The 19,385-nt window shown below is 38.7% G+C and overlaps 1 long non-coding RNA gene across 2 annotated transcripts; it reads right to left on the reverse strand.

Annotated features, from left to right (window-relative positions):
- Nucleotides 1-815: 815 nt before the first annotated feature.
- On the reverse strand, nt 816-6,114 carry LOC113635645. Of its 2 annotated transcripts, none has more exons than XR_003438880.2 (5): nt 6,058-6,114; nt 5,347-5,387; nt 3,802-4,657; nt 3,523-3,675; nt 816-2,071 (listed from the first exon to the last, which is right to left on the reverse strand). It is a non-coding gene; the product is annotated as an uncharacterized LOC113635645 (long non-coding RNA). The 2 variants fall into 2 exon arrangements; XR_007138232.1 differs by having other exon boundaries at nt 3,802-4,854; nt 6,058-6,106.
- Nucleotides 6,115-19,385: the final 13,271 nt, after the last annotated feature.

Consider the following 19,385-nt stretch of genomic DNA (forward strand, 5'->3'; position numbering starts at 1 on the left):
TCATTTGTGCAGATGAATGAAATACTTTGATATTTTTCATATCTTTGATAAATATGTATACAAATGTTTGTTTACAGTAATATGGCATATTTTTTAAAAAAGGTTGGAGAACTGAAATTGGCTAAGAACCATCTTTAAAAAGCTTTTACTGACAAACATATGTGCAGGGGAAGAGCACTTTGTAAATACACTTTTGTTGCAAATTTTATAAGCTGGTCCACTGAGGAAATTAAATATATTCCTCAGTGGACCAGCTTATAAAATTTATAAAATACACATGTAACATTTTGCACAGCCAGTAAACAAGTAGGATAAAACCAGAACATCCTTAAAAATATTCTTGTTTGCCGGAATCCGACCGACCCTGTCAATTTAGGACCGACTCAATTTTTATTTTTTTTTTGCTTTAAGTCCGACCGACTTGCCGGTTGTAAATTTGCGTTAAGACCGACCTTTTTTTTTTACTCTTCAAGCAACTAATACAAAAGCAATAAAATAATATTAACGGGTTTGGGCACCATAATACATCTAAAAAATTCATTAAAACAGCTCGGCACCGCTTTAACTTGGCACAAAGTTCTGGAAAAGCTGTGCCCAGCATCAAAATAAGGTTTGCGATGATGCGCCCGAAGGCACGGGTTGAAGACCCAGTCAGTCACGTCACGATATGCTAATTTGTTTTAAAGTCATATGTAATGTATGTAATCACCATCACCAAAATTGTATTTTTTATTTAAAAAATAGGTTGATAGGTTGGTAGGTTGATTGGCATCTCTGGAAAATTGTCTGTAGTGTGTAATTACGTGAGTGAATGAGAGTGTGTGAGAGACTCCGTCCAGGGTGTATCCTGCCTTGAGGCCCGATGAAGCCTGAGATAGGCACAGGCTCCCTGTGACATGAGGTAGTTTGGATAAGAGGTAAAATTGAGTGAGTGAGTGTTGTTTCCTTGCGTTCTCCTCATCTATGTTGTATAAGGATCTGAAAACAGTGTGACAAATTGTGAAAATAGAGGCAATCAAGAAAGAACCATCAGCACAAATCAAGCAAACACTTTTACAGCACTGTGCAGTATAGAGACTGTTATGCTCCTTTTCCACCGAGGTAGTTTGAGCCAGAGCCTAATTTAGAACCAGTTCTTCATGTCATGTCAACATCAGTTTCTACCTCCTTTGGAAAGTGGTTTTCCATGCAACCTTATATAAGCACACATCTGACAAGCTTGAAAAGGGCTATTTCACCTTTTTTCCGTGAAACATGATAGGACACAGTGTGTTTGAATTTGAGAGAGAGTAGGCTACAGACAGTGAATATTCATTTTCTTCCACATTGCTCATCTTGCAAAATTCAACTGGTTGACTTAGGTAAGAAAACTTCTTTTATCACTCGACTAGTAAGAAGAACGCATGTAGTGGTATATTACAATATAAAATGAGTTATCACAGAAAAAGAGACTCAGCAGCAACTCAAAGTTAGCTGGCGTTGGAAGGCTATAGTGTGATGTTGTTACGCTATAATATGAACACAGCATCATACATTTTGGAAGAATTCTTATGTATTGAAGTCAAACTTTTATTTTGAAGGATGTGGGTTAGCATTTTCACTATCATGGTTCCTAGGTCTTTTGCTTGTTAATATCAAGTGTTTAGTTTGATATTTGGAGTTTCGTGAGCCGGTGTTGTGTCGAAGTCTGTTCCCCTATGTTTCCATTCTAATGGAAATACACTTAAAAATGCATTGCAGCACAAATTATAGTTGTGTTAAGTACATTTTGTGCATACACTAAAAGTATACTTTTAAAAAGTACATATTAAATGTATTTTCTAGTAATGTGATATGCTTGCAATATCTTTCTGACAGTTTTATATTAAGACAATAACAATTTAAAGCAGAAACGAAGACACATGGCCTGGGGTATGTTGTCTAATTTGTCCATTACAACATTCCCCTCCAAGATGATTCCCACCAAGGATGGGTGGAGACGGAGGGGCAGGGGTTGCAGAGCCACATCTTAATTTTCTAAGCTGAGGATCCCAACTGGCACATGTTGGTACGAGTCTCCATCATCAGAAGCCTGGATAAGAGATTGAAGATTACTAAAATACATTTTAGCAGTATACAGTTTTTTTCTAGATAATTTTATTGGACATTTTTTTGTTTAGTTGTATGCAAGCATATTTTTTTGTAAATTATGTACACAAGTGCATCCAGGAGTTCAGTTATATTTAAACATTAAGTGTGTATGTTTTTCTTTTGTATACAAGTCTTTGCATATGAAATGAATCACTGATTAAAAATAAAATGTTATGAGATTAACCTTGATTGTATTTAAGTGTTTCAAAAGGTGTCATGACATGAATTTAAATTTCTCCTGAATGATTTTAAATTAAAACTTCCTCCTCACCCATTTCATTCAACGATTATGTAAAATATAACATTGTTTTTGGTGTTTTTTTTTTATTGTTCTCACTAACATAAATGCACAGCAAGTTTGGTCATCACCAAGAAGTACTGGAAGTCCTCTCATGGCAACACATCGCATGTCTGCGATATCAGAGGTCTGAGGTGTCGTGGTTGCAGATAAACCATTGTATCATTTGTTAACATGAAAGGAAGGCAATTTCTATTAATCATACTTTTAATGGTTACTTAACAGTCTTAAAGTGTTATTTTGCCCCAAAATTAAAATTGTCATTAATTACTCACCCTCATTTTGTTCCACACCTGTAAGACTTTTGTTCATCTTCAGAACACAAATTAAGAGGTATCTGACTGATCCATAAACAGCAATTTAACCAGCACATTCAAGGTCCAGAAAGGTACTAAAGTCATTGTTAAAACAGTTGAAGTGCCTGCAGTGGTTTAACCTTAATGTTATGAAAAGACAAGAATACCTTTTGTGTACAAAAACAAAAATAACGACTTTATTCAATAAAATACTCTCTTCTGTGTCATTCTCATACACTGTTTACGTTCAGAGCATGACACAGAAGTGAGGATTTTGTTAAATAAAGTCATTATTTTTGTGCACAAAAAGTATTCTCATTGCTTTATAATATTGAAGGATTAATCCACTTGCAAACAAAAATGTCATCTGGTATCATTTACAGCCCTTTGAAGCTGCAATGAAACTAATTTTGACCTTCAACTGTTTGGGGCCAATTGAAATTTCTTCAAAAACCTTAACTTCTTATCGACTGAAGAAAGAAAGATGTGAATACATGACATGGGGTGACCTAATGAGTGAACTAATCCTTTAAGAATGAACTACTATAGTTGATATGACTATTTTAACGATTTCATTAGTATCTTTCTGGACCTTGAAAGTAAAGGTTAAATTGCTGTCCATGGAACAATATCTAAAAATAACCTAATTTGTGGTCTGAAGATGAATGAAGTTCTTACAGGTGTGGAACGGCATGAGCGTGAGTAATTAATGACAGTAAACTAACCCTTTTAAAAATAATCATATCAGAATCTATTTTAAAATTAAGCAAACAATGGCATCAACTTAAATGTACAAACCTTGGCTTTCTGCAGAAGATCGCTCAAAATTTGCCCGGCAAGACCTCTCTTTGACCTGAAGATCTGAATCAGTTGTGGACAGTGACGATCAAGAGACCCATAAAATTCTTGCTTAAGGTTCTTCCCAACCACCCGGCTGAATTCTTGATACACCTGAAATAGTAAAGGAAAAAAGCATTTGTTATGAGTATTGTCAAAAATGAACAAATGTCAAATTAATATCCAACCATGTTTATCAATACTCATTTCAGTACAAAGGTTGCAAACATTTCCCTTTACCTGACTTTCTCTAAAAAGTGCTGACCAACGTTGAGTATTTGATCACATCATCCTTTCTCCTCACAGACAGAGTCATGTCCATCTTCTGATTAATAAAGACGGCATCAGGGTTTTTTTTCTTCATTTCATCCACCAACTGCTGTCTGAGCATTTCAAGACTGGAAGCATCCTGCCCATCTGGGAGGTCAGGTAAGTAGTTGACCTCCCCTTTCCTTACCTTCTTAATGTTCTTGTTAGGTGGATCACTGCTCGTAGAGTATCTTCCTTTTTTTCCCAGCATTAACCATGACGTCTGTGTGTCCAAGGCTCCTCATTTTGGATCAGTAATTTCCCATTTTGTCTTTCTAACTGTTTGTGCATCCACAGTATCACAGTGAGTATTGACCAGAGCCTTTGCAACAGCTCGTAGATCCTCAGTAGTTGGGTATGCTTTGCAGGCATATATGGTTGTTTATATGCAAGTTTCTAAAGAATGTCATGTTTCAATTCCTTTGTTACTTTTAGGTGCGTTCTATCTTTCAAGTAGATTAAATTTGCTTGACGCAGCCCAAATTCAACATCGACAGAGAATTTTGGAGTCAAAATCAGGCCATGGCATTCTTTTTTCCTGGGGTAATTCCGAGGTCAATACTGTGTCTGCAGTACTTGTAGCATCACTCAACATATCACTTGATGTCTCCATTTCACCTGAAGAGAGTGGCACAAGTTCAATCACCGGAATGATTTTCACAGTTGGCTTCTGAGGGAGCTCTGACAAAACGGTCAGATTGCAAAGTTCGTTCATTGTCAGCTTTACTTTTCTGATATCAGCTTCTGTAAGAATAATTCGCAAAGTCATGGTTTCTTTAGAAGCCATCTGGAAGGAAAGCACAAAAGAGAGTTCATTTAGCAAAGAGTAAAACGCTTCAATGTCACCATCAGTTTACCATGTACACTATAGGCTGAAAGTGGAAGAATATTATTCAGGTCTTTTAAGCTGAAGTATGCAAAAAGATGGCTTATCTGGGCAGCAAAGCTGAAATCATCTTGGCCAAATTCACCTGGAAGAATCTCCTGCACAGCACAATCCTGAGTGTCAATTACACTGTCATCAGTTTAATTCTCATTACTCTCTATTCTTACTATTAACTCTGGGTTAATCATTCTCTCATTTTGATCTTGGTGACGCTTACTTTTGTGTGCACTGAACGTGGAATATACACTACTTTCAAAGCTGCAGCCTTGAAATGGACATTGAACTTTTTGGTGGTCTTTGAGATGTCTACGCCGATCGGTGGGCAAAATATTCAGTAATCTAACAGGGTTCAAGAAAATCACAAAGTTGACAGCGAAACTTGGCTTCAAATTTTCCCTCCGATTGTTTATCAGTTGCTGTATGAAAACGGGATAAGTGTATTTTAAAGGCTATTGAAAGACTTAAAACTACATAAACATTCTTGATACAGGCATGGAAAAGGCTGGCTTCTTGCATAGCGCTCCCATGTTTAAGTCTGTAATGTTTTAACAAGTAGCCCCTTTTGTCACAAGCAATTATGCAATACTTACATTTCCAGATCATCTTGATTAGCCTTGCTTTGAAGTTGAATCTGCAGAGTAATAAAAAACATTAGATTGCTTTTTACATCATGACAAGAAAAAAATTATATCTTTTGATCCGTTTTCCACAAAATTTCTATCCAAAATAAAGTACTATCTATCTAGCTATCTATTTATTTATTTAGCATATCATGATACAACAAATTTGCATTAACCGAAATGTACTAGCTAACACCACGCTGAGGTTGCATTTCTTTAAGCCATGGGCTAGTTTTCCTTGCGGGCAGTCGATTTTCAATTTTGTTTAATACTCCACTCACAAAGATATGTAAAAACTTCTAAAAGGTTAATGATAAAGTTGCGCTGTATTTAAACCATGTTGGACATTTCTAATATGGTAAACCGCCGAGATGCAAAAACACCATCGAAAAAAGTTATCGTTTTACACAAAAGCGGAAGTTTTCGGTCATTTGTTTAATGAGAATTATTGATCAAAAAAAGGTTAAGCATTAGATTTTAAATGTGACAATTCCATAGAGCATGTCGTGACATAAAACTATATAAACGAGGCGGTTGTGACTGAGCAATGCAACACAATGGCGAACGTTAATATGTAAACAGAGCCTAAACATACATTTAGTTTTACTGGCTAAAAAATGTTATACATCTCATTTATCAATGTATTCGCTGTTTCAGACCAAAATGTAAAGTCCTACTCACCAGCAAACGTTGATTAAAATGTGCGCTGCATCCTTGTCTGACGTCAGTTCAAAGAGCCAATCAACATCTTTCTTGAATTGCGTTGCATTGACAACAGACTAAAATAAGCTAAGTACATTTAATTTAAACAATTCAATAGAATGAAAAGTATCATGCAAATCGTACAACAAACTAAAAACATGGAGTAATTGTGCAAACATTCTGGTGTTTATGTTTATTGTACCTAAGTAGTTTGAATTAAAACAATTTCAGGGATAACAGTGTTCCTTTCATGGTTTTTCGTGCAATCTTATATAAGCACACATCTGACAAGCTTGAAAAGGGCTGTTTCATCTTGTTTCCATGAAACATGATAGGACACAGTGTGTTTATGTCAGAAATCTCGGAAAAAAGCTTTATTACATTATTTTAAGCTAAATAATATACAATAGTTCACTTTAAAGGCCACTATGTTGATAAAAATATGATAAGCACTCGAAAACCTGATGATTTGTGTATGGTGTGATCATTTTCATGCAATCTTAGGTATCAGCATGTGTTTTGAGTGAAGTCCTGCATACATGTACAAATGTGCTTATCAAGATCTGAACAAGATAGTACACAGTGTGTTTATGGCAGAAATGTCGGACATAAAGCTTTATTACATTATTTTAAGCTAAATAATATACAATAGTTCATATTAAAGGCCACTATGGTGATAAAAATATGATAAGCACTCGAAAACCTGATGATTTGTGTATGGTGTGATCATTTTCATGTAATCTTAGGTATCAGCATGTGTTGAGTAAATCCCTGCATGCATGTACAAAAGTGCTTATCAAGAGCTGAAAAGCCGTTTGCCACAGTCTCGGCGCCTTAGCGCCTTTTATTCATGCTTTTTCGTGAAACCTTATATAAGCACACATCTGACAAGCTTGAAATGGGCTGTTTCACCTTGTTTCCATGAAACATGATAGGACACAGTGTGTTTATGGCAGAAATCTCGGACATAAAGCTTTTTTACATTATTCTATGTTAAAAAATAATAGTTCACTTTAAAGGCCACTATGTTGATAAAAATATGATAATTTTTATGCAATCTTAGGTATCAGCATGTGTTTTGAGTGAATCCCTGCATGCATGTACAAACGTGCTTATCAAGAGCTGAAAAGCCGTTTGCCGCAGTTTCGGAGCTCTAGCGCCTTTCTTTCGTGCTTTTTGTGAACCTTATATAAGCACACATCTGACAAGCTTGAAATGGGCTGTTTCACCTTGTTTCCATGAAACATGATAGGACACAGTGTGTTTATGGCAGAAATCTCGGACATAAAGCTTTTTTACATTATTCTATGCTAAATAATAATAGTTCACATTAAAGGCCACTATGTTGACAAAAATATGATAAGCACTCGAAAATCTGATGATTTGTGTATGGTGTGATTATTTTCATGCAATCTTAGGTATCAGCATGTGCTTTGAGTGAATCCCTGCATGCATGTACAAAAGTGCTTCTCAAGAGCTGAACATGATAGGACACAGTGTGCGTATGGCAGAAATCTCGGACATAAAGCTTTTTTACATTATTCTATGCTAAATAATAGAAAATAGTTCACTTTAAAGGCCACTATGTTGATAAAAATATGATAATTTTCATGCAATCTTCGGTATCAGCATGTGTTTTGAGTGAAGTCCTGCATGCATGTACAAATGTGCTTATCAAGAGCTGAACAAGATAGTACACAGTGTGTTTATGGCAGAAATCTCGGACATAAAGCTTTATTACATTTTAAGCTAAATAATATACAATAGTTCACTTTAAAGGCCACTATGTTGATAAAAATATGATAAGCACTCGAAAACCTGAGGATTTGTGTATGGTGTGATCATTTTCATGCAATCTTAGGTATCAGCATGTGTTTTGAGTGAAGTCCTGCATGCATGTACAAATGTGCTTATCAAGATCTGAACAAGATAGTACACAGTGTGTTTATGGCAGAAATGTCGGACATAAAGCTTTATTACATTATTTTAAGCTAAATAATATACAATAGTTCATATTAAAGGCCACTATGGTGATAAAAATATGATAAGTACTCGAAAACCTGATGATTTGTGTATGGTGTGATCATTTTCATGTAATCTTAGGTATCAGCATGTGTTTTGAGTAAATCCCTGCATGCATGTACAAACGTGCTTATCAAGAGCTGAAAAGCCGTTTGCCGCAGTCTCGGCGCCTTAGCGCCTTTTATTCATGCTTTTTCGTGAAACCTTATATAAGCACACATCTGACAAGCTTGAAATGGGCTGTTTCACCTTGTTTCCATGAAACATGATAGGACACAGTGTGTTTATGGCAGAAATCTCGGAAAAAAGCTTTTTTACATTATTCTATGCTAAATAATAATAGTTCACATTAAAGGCCACTATGTTGACAAAAATATGATAAGCACTCGAAAATCTGATGATCTGTGTATGGCGTGATCATTTTCATGCAATCTTAGGTATCAGCATGTGTTTTGAGTGAAGTCCTGCATGCATGTACAAAAGTGCTTATCAAGAGCTGAAAAGCCGTTTGCCGCAGTTTCGGAGCTCTAGCGCCTTTCTTTCGTGCTTTTTCGTGAACCTTATATAAGCACACATCTGACAAGCTTGAAATGGGCTGTTTCACCTTGTTTCCATGAAACATGATAGGACACAGTGTGTTTATGGCAGAAATCTCGGACATAAAGCTTTATTACATTATTTTAAGCTAAATAATATACAATAGTTTATATTAAAGGCCACTATGGTGATAAAAAATATGATAAGCACTCGAAAATCTGATGATTTGTGTATGGTGTGATCATTTTCATGCAATCTTAGGTATCAGCATGTGTTTTGAGGGAACTGCATGCATGTATAAAAGTGCTTCTCAAGAGTTGAAAAGCCGTTTCCCGCAGTCTCGGTGCTCTAGCGCCTTTCTTTTATGCTTTTTCGTGAAACCTTATATAAGCACACACAGAATAAGCTTGAAATGGGCTGTTTCACCTTGTTTCCATGAAACATGATATCTTTATAACTGACTCTTCAGAGATTTCTCTGTTGCATCCGAACTCTTGTGCAGCAAACCAATGCAAGTACCCGTTTCCTTTACCAACCAATTTAGATGCGTATTTTAAGTATGAACCTTGTATTAGTCTTAAGGTGAATTTAAGTTTCCGGTGATGATTTCCCAGTTAGGGTGTGATTAATTTTGAATTATGCAAGCCATTCAAGTTATAAATAAAGATACACCTGCATTACAAATAAGGACAAAGGATAACAATCATTTATTTAAACTTTCTATTTATATGAATTCACTCATCAATATCAGTTTTCAAAGACTGACAAAAACAATGAAGTACCAATTACGCAGTTTTAAATCTTTAAAACAGTATTTTAATACCAAATATTTAACAAGCACAGTGTTGTTACTGTATATTGTATTAATAAGGACTAAAGGAAAGGTTTTTATCTAAGTATTCTGAAAGAGAACCACACTGTAAGAAATGATTCTGTGGTCATGTAGGTTTTAATTAATGTTTTTGGTTAAAATGTGTTTTGGTTAAAATAAAATTGTGTTTTTGATTTTGAGGCAAATATTTAATTAAATTTCAAATAAAAATCTGAAGATCTGAATACCCTTGAGTTAGTTCCCCTCATTGTGCAGAGTGTTTTGATATGTCACATGTCCATGTTGTGCAAATTTTTAATTTTCAGGTGATGTCACGTGACCTCACGTGACTTCACGTGATGTGACCAGAATACCAATGGGGCAGTTCCCCTCATTGTGCTGAGTGTTTTGATATGTCACATGTCCATGTTGTGTGTGAGAGAGCTTAGAGGAATTTTCGGAATTCCCCATTCAAGTCTATGGGATGTTCGATCGTCGACTACCGGAAAACCGAAAATTCCGTCGGAAGTCCGAAAAAAAAACTTCCTCCGGAGTAAAGAACCTAAAGAACCTGTCCGAGTTCGGTGTAAATCGCTCGAAAACTTGCCGAGTTATAAACCTCAAAAGTTTATAATGGAAGTCTAAGGGAAAAAAGGCCACTTTGAGCTTCCGTACCGGGAATGCCGAAATTCCAATCTCTTAGAAAAATAGAAGCAACAAACTACAGACCAGGGTCTACGACATATCCGAATTTGGTGCATGAGGCTCGAACGCCCTAGGCCGCATTTTTTTAAATAAATTTTTGTCTAAGAATAATAATAATAACTAGATTTGTAAAGTTCGTCACGACAAACTTTGATGTTGGCTTTGACAGAGCAAGTATTCGCAAAGGCCGGTGCATTTTGGAGGCGAGTGGACAGAAAGATTGTGAAAGCTACTGGACCGCTAGGGTGCCAATACTTTTGGAGGTGAGCGGACATGAGCATGTGACGTGACCAGAATACCCGTGGGGCAATTCCCCTCATTGTGCTGAGTGTTTTGATATGTCACATGTCCGTGTTGTGCAAATTTTTGATTTCGCTTGTTTTGGGGTCGGGGCTACTCGTGACGTCACGTGACGTGACCAGAATACCCGTGAGGTAGTTCCCCTCAATGTGCTGAGTGTTTTGATATGTCACATGTCCGTGTTGTGCAAATTTTTGATTTCGCTTGTTTTGGGGGCGGGGCTACACGTGACGTCACGTGACGTGACCAGAATCCCCGTGGGGCAGTTTCCCTCAATGTGCTGAGTGTTTTGATATGTCACATGTCCATGTTGTGCAAATTTTCTATTTCGCTTGTTTTGGGGGCGGGGCTACACGTGACGTCACGTGACGTGACCAGAATCCCCGTGGGGCAGTTTCCCTCAATGTGCTGAGTGTTTTGATATGTCACATGTCCATGTTGTGCAAATTTTTGATTTCGCTTGTTTCGCTTGTGTTTCATTCTTTGTGATATACGTGTCATATCATGTCAAAAAATAATTATGTAATGTGAGGAGACAAAGAAAAAATACGCTTAATTTTAATTAATGGGTGGCTCTTAAAAGAGCCGTTGCTGCTCTTAAAAGGACATTAGTTTAAAGTGACATAAAAAATTATAAAAACTACACTGATAGTTGAAAACAACAAAAAGTTATACAAATGGCAGAAACAACAACATATGTGACCGCCGTGCTGTCCAAGGCACACCACCAACTTCTTTTAAGCATTAAATACACAGTTGTTATATTGTTAAATGTTATATTGTTTGAAAGCTTAGACTCTCGAGATTTTATTAAGCCCACACACAAAGCATAATATGATTTATAGCCATCACACTAATTTAATCCAAGTTGATAGTCACCGGAAATAGGCCGCGCTTACCTTTCGTCACTGGGGTAATATTTTCCAAAACAAATGCTTGTAAAAAATACCCAAGAGTCTAAGGAACTGGAATATGTAAGCCTTTTAATCCAAAACGCTTTAATCAAAAACGCTTTTCTGACCGAAATGTGTAAACAACAATCCAAAACAAGCGAAATAGAAAATTTGCACAATATGGACGTGTGACATATCAGAACACTCAGCACAATATCAGAACACTCAGCACAATGAAGGGAACTGCCCCACGGGTATTCTGGTCATGTCACGTGACATCACGTGTAGCCCCGCCCCCAAAACAAGCGAAATAGAAAATTTGCACAGTATGGACATGTGACATATCAAAACACTCAGCACAATGAGGGGAACTGCCCTACTGGTATTCTGGTCACGTCACGTGACGTGAAAATAAAAAATTTGCACAACATTGACATGTGACATATCAAAACACTCAGCACAATGAAACGAACTGCCCTACGGGTATTCTGGCTATGTCACGTGTAGCCCCGCCCCCAAAACAAGCGAAATCAAAAATTTGTACAACATGGACATGTGATATATCAAAACACTCAGCACATTGAAGGGAACTGCCCCACTGGTATTCTGGTCACATGACGTCACGTGAAAATAAAAAATTTGCACAACATTGACATGTGACATATTAAAACACTCAGCACAATGAAACAAACTGCCCTACGGGTATTCTGGCAACTTCACGTGATGTCACGTGTAGCCACGCGCCCAAAACAAGCGAAATCAAAAATTTGCACAACATGGACATGTGATATATCAAAACACTCAGCACATTGAGGGGAACTGCCCCACGGGTATTCTGGTCACGTCACGTGACGTAACGTGACATCACGTCACCTGAAAATCAAAAATTTGCACAACATGGACATGTGACATATCAAAACACTCAGCACAATGTGGGGAACTGCCCCACGGGTATTCTGATCACGTCACGTGACGTCACGTGTAGTCCCTCCCCCAAAACAAGCGAAATCAAAAATTTGCACAACATGGACACGTGACATATCAAAACACTCAGCACAGTGAGGGGAACTGCCCCACGGGTATTCTGGTCACGTCACGTGACGTCACGTAAAAATTAAAAATTTGCACAACATGGACAAGTGACATATCAAAACACTCAGCACAATGAGGGGAACTGCCCAATGGGTATTATGTTCACGTCACATGCTCATGTCCGCTCACTTCCAAAACTATTGGCACCCTAGCGGTCCAGTAGCTTTCACAATCTTTCTGTCCACTCGCCTACAAAATGCACCGGCCTTTGTGAATACTTGCACCGTCAAAGTCAACATCAAAGTTTCTCAAAGCATGGGTAAGATGGCCATCACCACAGAGCATGAGGTAACTCCAAACAGGATCTCTCTTTTTACTCTTCAAGTTCCTGTTTTATCCCCTACAGGACACATCCCTATGTGCCCCCCTAGTGGCCAGGATGAATTATTAACAAAAACTGTGTTTAAAGCCCGTGACAGTCAGTGACTGTTACAATATATATGTATAAGTTTGTTTAAAATATTTTTGGACAATGATATTTTCCATTGTTGTCTAAGTTTTGAGGTTCGAGAGAATAAAGCATAAAATATCACACCAATAGGCACAGGCAAGAGTAAAAAGGTTTCATGGTTTATTGCGTTCAGCTTTGCAGAAGGACCCAACACTCTACGTGTAATTCAGAGAGGAAGGGCCCCGATTATTGATAACATCAGGATGTTATAGACAGGAAAAAAAATTAACCAGGACATTTAAAACCAAAACATCATCCACCATTGGCTTAGAAGCATCGCCTGCTCATCTTCTGACCAAACTAATCCCACGGGAACTGAAAAGGTCTCACGGGAAATGTCTGATTAAAAGCATAGACGGACAGATTCATGTGAACATCTGAAAAGAAAAATTTCCACCACAATTCCCCCCTTTTGTTCCTGGGACAATACACAAAATTTTACTAATCATTAATCTGTAACAAAATCTAAACTCTTAATGATAGATACCAATATTGTTAATCAACTACTTAATCTACAACATTGTTAATAATCTAGAATATAATCATTTAAATCTTAAGCTAAGCTTAATCATGTACAATCTCACATCAGCATACTGTATCATTCCCCCTGTAGGGTTCTCATGAATGCTTCATAAAACACATGATCTTTAATGGATAATATGCTGTTTTTGTGGCGACAGGACCCATATATAAAAAATATGCAGTTAAGCATTAATCTTGTCGTAACTTAACTACAAGTCACAGTCTCTACTGTCCGTATTCACCTTTGTCTGTTTCTGGATCAGTCATCGCTGAACGGAGGAATCCATTCAAGGTCATCGCCAATGTCGGCTAGTTTCACAAGTTGTTTGGTCCTTAGATTGGATATTATGATGTAATGAATGCATTTGTATATGCAAGGGCCAAACAAACAAGATTAATACCACAATCACTGGGATTATCATTGATAGATAGGGCAAACAGTGTATACCAAAGTCCCCAACTATTATCTCCATGTTCGTCTCGTTTCATTTGGTTTGCTACATTGTGCATATCATGCAGTGCATCTGAGATAGACCCATGGTCGTCATCATTCGAGGGAATGAAGGTGCAACATTGATCTCCAAACACCTCCCTCTTTAGCTAATAGAATATCTAAGGCCATTCTATTTTGTGTAGCAGTCAATCTAAGGGCTGCGAGTTCCTGTTTAATACCTTTGGTTGCCCGATTAGTGGAGTTAATATAAGTGGCAAGCCAATAATGTGTGACTAGTTGATTCCATACCTAAGTCATCTCATACTGTGGGAAGAAGGAATCAAAGAATTTACTCAGTTTATTTTTCAGTCTATGTTCTGGTGGAGGAAAGTCATTATCAGACACGTCTCTCTTGGGTCGCTTTATTGGTGAGTGTGAGTGAGCTATGACCACACCTGGATACCTAAACCTTGCCATAGTACATACTCCTCCCCAGTTATGGGGTATGGCTAGATACATGTTTTTACCACAGACCCAGTACCAGTTGTCAGCCCTGAGTAATGTGCCGGTGTCAGATAGATGAATGAGGGAACACTCTGCCTGTGGGCAGGTTCCGTCATCTGAATATGGGTAATATAAATGAGTGCACCTACGGCTGGCGATATTACCTAACAGTATGTTTCCTGTTCCTACAAAACAGTGTGTGTAGTTCAATTTAGGAGGAGGCTTTTTTCAACAAATGTGTAACTCTTGTTTGATTTACCTTGAATGTTCGTTTTGTCACATGCATTAGAGTCCGTAGACATATGGTGGCGCCAGTTAAATCAGTCCTCCCAGGACCTCCAGCTTCACACCACAAGGAGGCCGGTGAATTTATCACCAGACTCAAATGAGTGCCATTCGGGACTCTATAAGCATCCTGCTTCCACATGCAGTAAGAATTTCTACAGTATTGGGCTATGGCTTTCAATTCACTAACATTAATTTTCATGGGGATCATTGTGGGTTTACCCCCAGCTGTGGGGAGAATATACACATAAGACTCATTTGTGATCATTTTGGCAGTGTAGTTGGCAAATTGCCAATAAGTGCACGTCTCTGCAACTTCTACCAAAGGTGGAAGTTTTTTCTGCATTCCCCTAATTAACAGGCAGATCATAAGGATGCCAATGATCCCTAGAACTATTGGGTGATAGTCAAGACTCAGACACTATATGCATCGTAGAAAGTCAGTTGGAGCTCACAGGAAAGGTTACTAGCACGTCACTATGTGCCCTGATGCCCCTTCTCGTTCCTCTTTGCAGCTGTCGGGTGTTGGTTTTTCCTCTGGCTCAGTAACCAGCTTACAGTGGCTAACATGAATCCACGTCGCTCTCTCTGCAACCTTCAATGCAGTTTGCATGGTCAGAAGTACCTGAAATGGTCCAAGCCACCTCCTGGCTCGCCAGCTTTTCCTCCTGAAATCCTTCACCACCACCCACTCACCTGGTTTGAGACTGTGCAGATCTGTTTGTGTCACCTTAGGCAGTGCCTCCTTCACCTGCTTATGTATTTGAGCGGTCAAGTTATATATAACAGCGGACAAGTTTGAGATAGGAATTTTGGGTTTTCATGAGCTGTATGCCAAAATCATCAGTATTAAAACAATAAAAGACCTGAAATATTTCAGTGGTGTGCAATGAATCTAAAATATATGAAAGTTGAATTTTTTTCATTACATTATGGAAAATAATGAACTTTTATCACAATATGCAAATTTTTTGAGAAGGACCTGTATATATATAAATAAAATATAAAGAAAGCCATGTAAATGATAGGAATATCCAGAATGTTTTTCTTTATTAAAAAGTGAATTGCAATTCTCTAGAACATTGTCTTGGTCTTTATTTAACTATGAATATGCACTAAGAAATGTGATATGTAACAAATGGGTTTTATTGTGGTCTTGCTAGGATTATACTATGTGGTAAGATGGTCGGTGCAGTGGCAAACTGGCAGCAAAAGAAATGCATCAAATGTAAATGTAATCAAAGGCATTATCATTTACCAAAATCACTGAAATCTCTACATACAATACATTTATAATCTTTGCATGCTTGATCAGATGACTCCTCCCCTTCAGGATGCTATAACACTGGCTTCCTGTTCACGGGCCACTCCCTTTTAGGCCTTTCCTGAATCGGCAAGACAAATATTCACATTAATACAACCATTTATTGATTTCACCTTACTTTGGATGTTACTAGCAGTCAACATGGAATGTGCACCTTTCATGTGACTGCTTCAATAGTAAAACAAACAAAATAAAGAACTTGCCAAATTGTATTGGGTCTTAAACTGTGAAAAAACTGTTAAAATTAAATCTTAACTTAAACTGTGTGTGCCACATCACATACTAGCATCATAGACAACATATGTTGACCAGCACACCAGCATCCCAGGCTGGTTGGCCGGCACACCAGCACCCCCCTAAATCCGAAAAAGTGCCACCTTGTGAGAGATCATGTAATTTTTCTGGGTCATGTTATTTCTGAGAAAGGACTCCAGGCTGATTCTAGGAATGCGAAGAAGGTTCGGGACTGGCCAGTTTACCAATCCCCATCGGAGGTCAGAGCGTTTGTGGGACTTTGTTCATATTACAGACGCTTTATCAGAGACTTTTCGAAATATGCCGCTCCACTGAACCAGCTTGTTGGTAAGAATGTGCCCTTTGTGTGGTCTACTGAATGTGATGAATCTTTTAATTTCCTGAAAAATGTGTTGTCATCTGAGCCTATAGTGATACTGCCTGACTTCAATGTGCCGTATAAAATTCACACAGATGCATCCAATCTGGCGGTCGGTGCTGTGCTCACCCAGGATAGAGACAGCTTGGAGCATGTTGTTGCCTATGCCAGCCGGGCATTGAACTCCACACAGAGGCGGTGGTCCACTTTCAATCGGGAGCTGTGGACCATTGTGTGGGCAGTAAGGGAATTCAGGCATTATATTGGACTTTCTTCTTTTACCATCATCACAGACCATCTGCCCCTGTTAGCTCTGCAGCGTATGTCTATTGAAAATGACCCAACAGGAAGGAGGGGATGATGAATTATGGAACTCGATCCACTGAATTGGATCATCATTCACAAGGAAGGGGAGGCACTGCTGTGCACCTATCTGACATTCCTGATTTGGATACGATTTCCACGAATGCTCTAACTTTCAATACACGGGACATTGGGGCCTCGCAACAGGCCGATCCTAACATCAGAACCGTTTTGGATTGGGCGGAGCTGTCACAAAGGCCTTCTAGGAGACAGTTACAAGGTGCCTCTCAATGCTTGAAAAAACTTTGGACTGAGTTCAATCGCCTCTCAATTATTGATGGACTGTTGTGCCGCTCTGTCAGCTGTTCACTTACTGGTGATCCTATATTACAAATTGTTGTACCCATCGCTATGATTTCTGATATACTTTTACAGCTGCATTGGGCCCCAGCCTCCACCCACTTCTCTTCTGAGCATGTGTGGGAACAGGCAAGAAAATTCTGTTACTGGCTGTCCATGTACAGGGACATCAGAGCATGGTGTGAGCAATACAGAGCATGTCAGACGCGTCAAGGTCCTGTTCCGTCCCACCGAGCACCTACTGTATGGGAGGTTCCCAGACTGTCTGTCCTTTTGAGAGAGTGGCTATGGACATTCTAGAGTTGCCAGTGACCACTAAATGCAATCGGTATGTGTTAGTTGTTGAGGATCATTTCATGAAATTTGTCAATTTGTATGCATTACCTAACCAGACAACCCTAACTGTTGCACACTGCCTGTTTGAGGATTACATTTTCATGCATGGTGTCCCAGAGACTTTGCATTCGGATCAGGGCCGCCAGTTCAAGGCGGAGATAATCCAGCGCCTCTGCCAGTGGCGGATGGTATAGTTGAACGCTTTAAGAGGACACTGATTGACCAGTTGGCTAAGGCACTGCTAACCCATGGAGGATAATGGGATGAGTATGTGAAACATGTTGTTTTCGCTTACAACATGTCACCTCACTCCAGCATTCATTTTACACCGTACTTTTTGACCCATGGCCGAGAGGCACGGGTGCCTGCTAATGTACTGTTACCGAATCGTGCACTTGCCCCCAATATGACAGGATCCCATGCTGATTTTGTTCATTCATTGCGAAAAAAACTGGACTCTGCCTTCAGCAGTGCACACATGCAGCTGGTGCCCCACTGGAAGGGTCCTTATAAAATTGTTCAGGTCATGGACTCATGCGGTGATGTGGGCTTGACTTATTGGATTGTCAATCCTCTGGACTCTGGTGAGAGGGCGCAGGTCGTGCATTACAATAGCATACGGCCTTATACTTTGCCTATTCCTTCTCTGTCACAGACCCAGACATGGCCTAATGTGTTTGATTCTTTCCCAACATCCTCCTCCCCCGAGGTGGATATGCCAGGTAGACAAGAGTGTGTTCTCCCTCAGAGTGACCTGAGTGCTCTGCCTGAAGAGCACTGTTTGGAAAAACAGCTAGAACCAAATGTGAGCAGAACAAGCATTTCAAGCATTTTGTTCTGTATTAATATCACTGTTAGTACTGTTATAGTGGTATAGTGGTGCTATGCTCCTGGTTTGCAATTGTTTGGGGGTTTGTTCAATGCACTGTACTGTTTAAAGAGTGTTTGAAAGTGATGCAAAGTTAAAGTATGGAACTGGTTTTGTAAAGTATTGGTTTAAGATCAAACGATGAGCCTCCGTTCCTTATTTTTATTTACATCTCAGTTTAGGCGAACCCGATGTTAAACGCTCGGTTACACTAGTGTTGCTTGAGATTTTAACACCACTGATCATTAAATTCTACTCGAAAGTCTATAGTTAGTATAGTCTGGAGTTAAAGGATAGTCTGGAGTTAAAGGAACTTTTGCGTACATACCAAGATAATGCTTGGTGTTCCAGGGCTCTCAAGTTTTGAAGACAGGCAAGTGTGATATCTCCGACCATTGAAAATACCCTCTCTAATGAATTTTTTTCATTGGTTGTTGCATTAAATCTTACCCAGATAGTGCTATTTTCTGATTGGCTATTGGTAGCCTCTTTTTTTTGTGTGTTAAGATCGACTAAGAACTCCAGGTGAGACGCGTTTGATTCCTGCCTGGTTCCATAGAGACAGCGGTGCGGACAGATACGTTTTGGGCGCTGCGGCATATTAAATATATGATAAATATTCAAAAAGTTTTTCTGCTTGAGAAATACGATGTGTGGCAGGAGAGCGGGACAAAAGACCCAAATGCGTGACTGTCACTCTCAGTGCGTGACACTTGACAGCCCTGTTGTTCCATAAGGTTATGTATTTAAGCCAGCTGTTTTTTTTATTAAACCATGTGCAGCAGTAAAATACATTGGTGTGATCATTGATCACACAGATAATATTACTAGGGTACCCTTCTTTAGTGCCATAAATATTTCTAGGATTATGTAGTAATGCCTTAATGTCTGATCCATTTTGTTCTGTAAGTTCCAATATGTGAATAAGCAAGTTCCAGTTAGCAAGTT

The sequence above is a fragment of the Tachysurus fulvidraco genome, chromosome 17 (assembly GCF_022655615.1).
Source record: "Tachysurus fulvidraco isolate hzauxx_2018 chromosome 17, HZAU_PFXX_2.0, whole genome shotgun sequence".
Taxonomy (NCBI): Eukaryota; Metazoa; Chordata; class Actinopteri; order Siluriformes; family Bagridae; genus Tachysurus; species Tachysurus fulvidraco.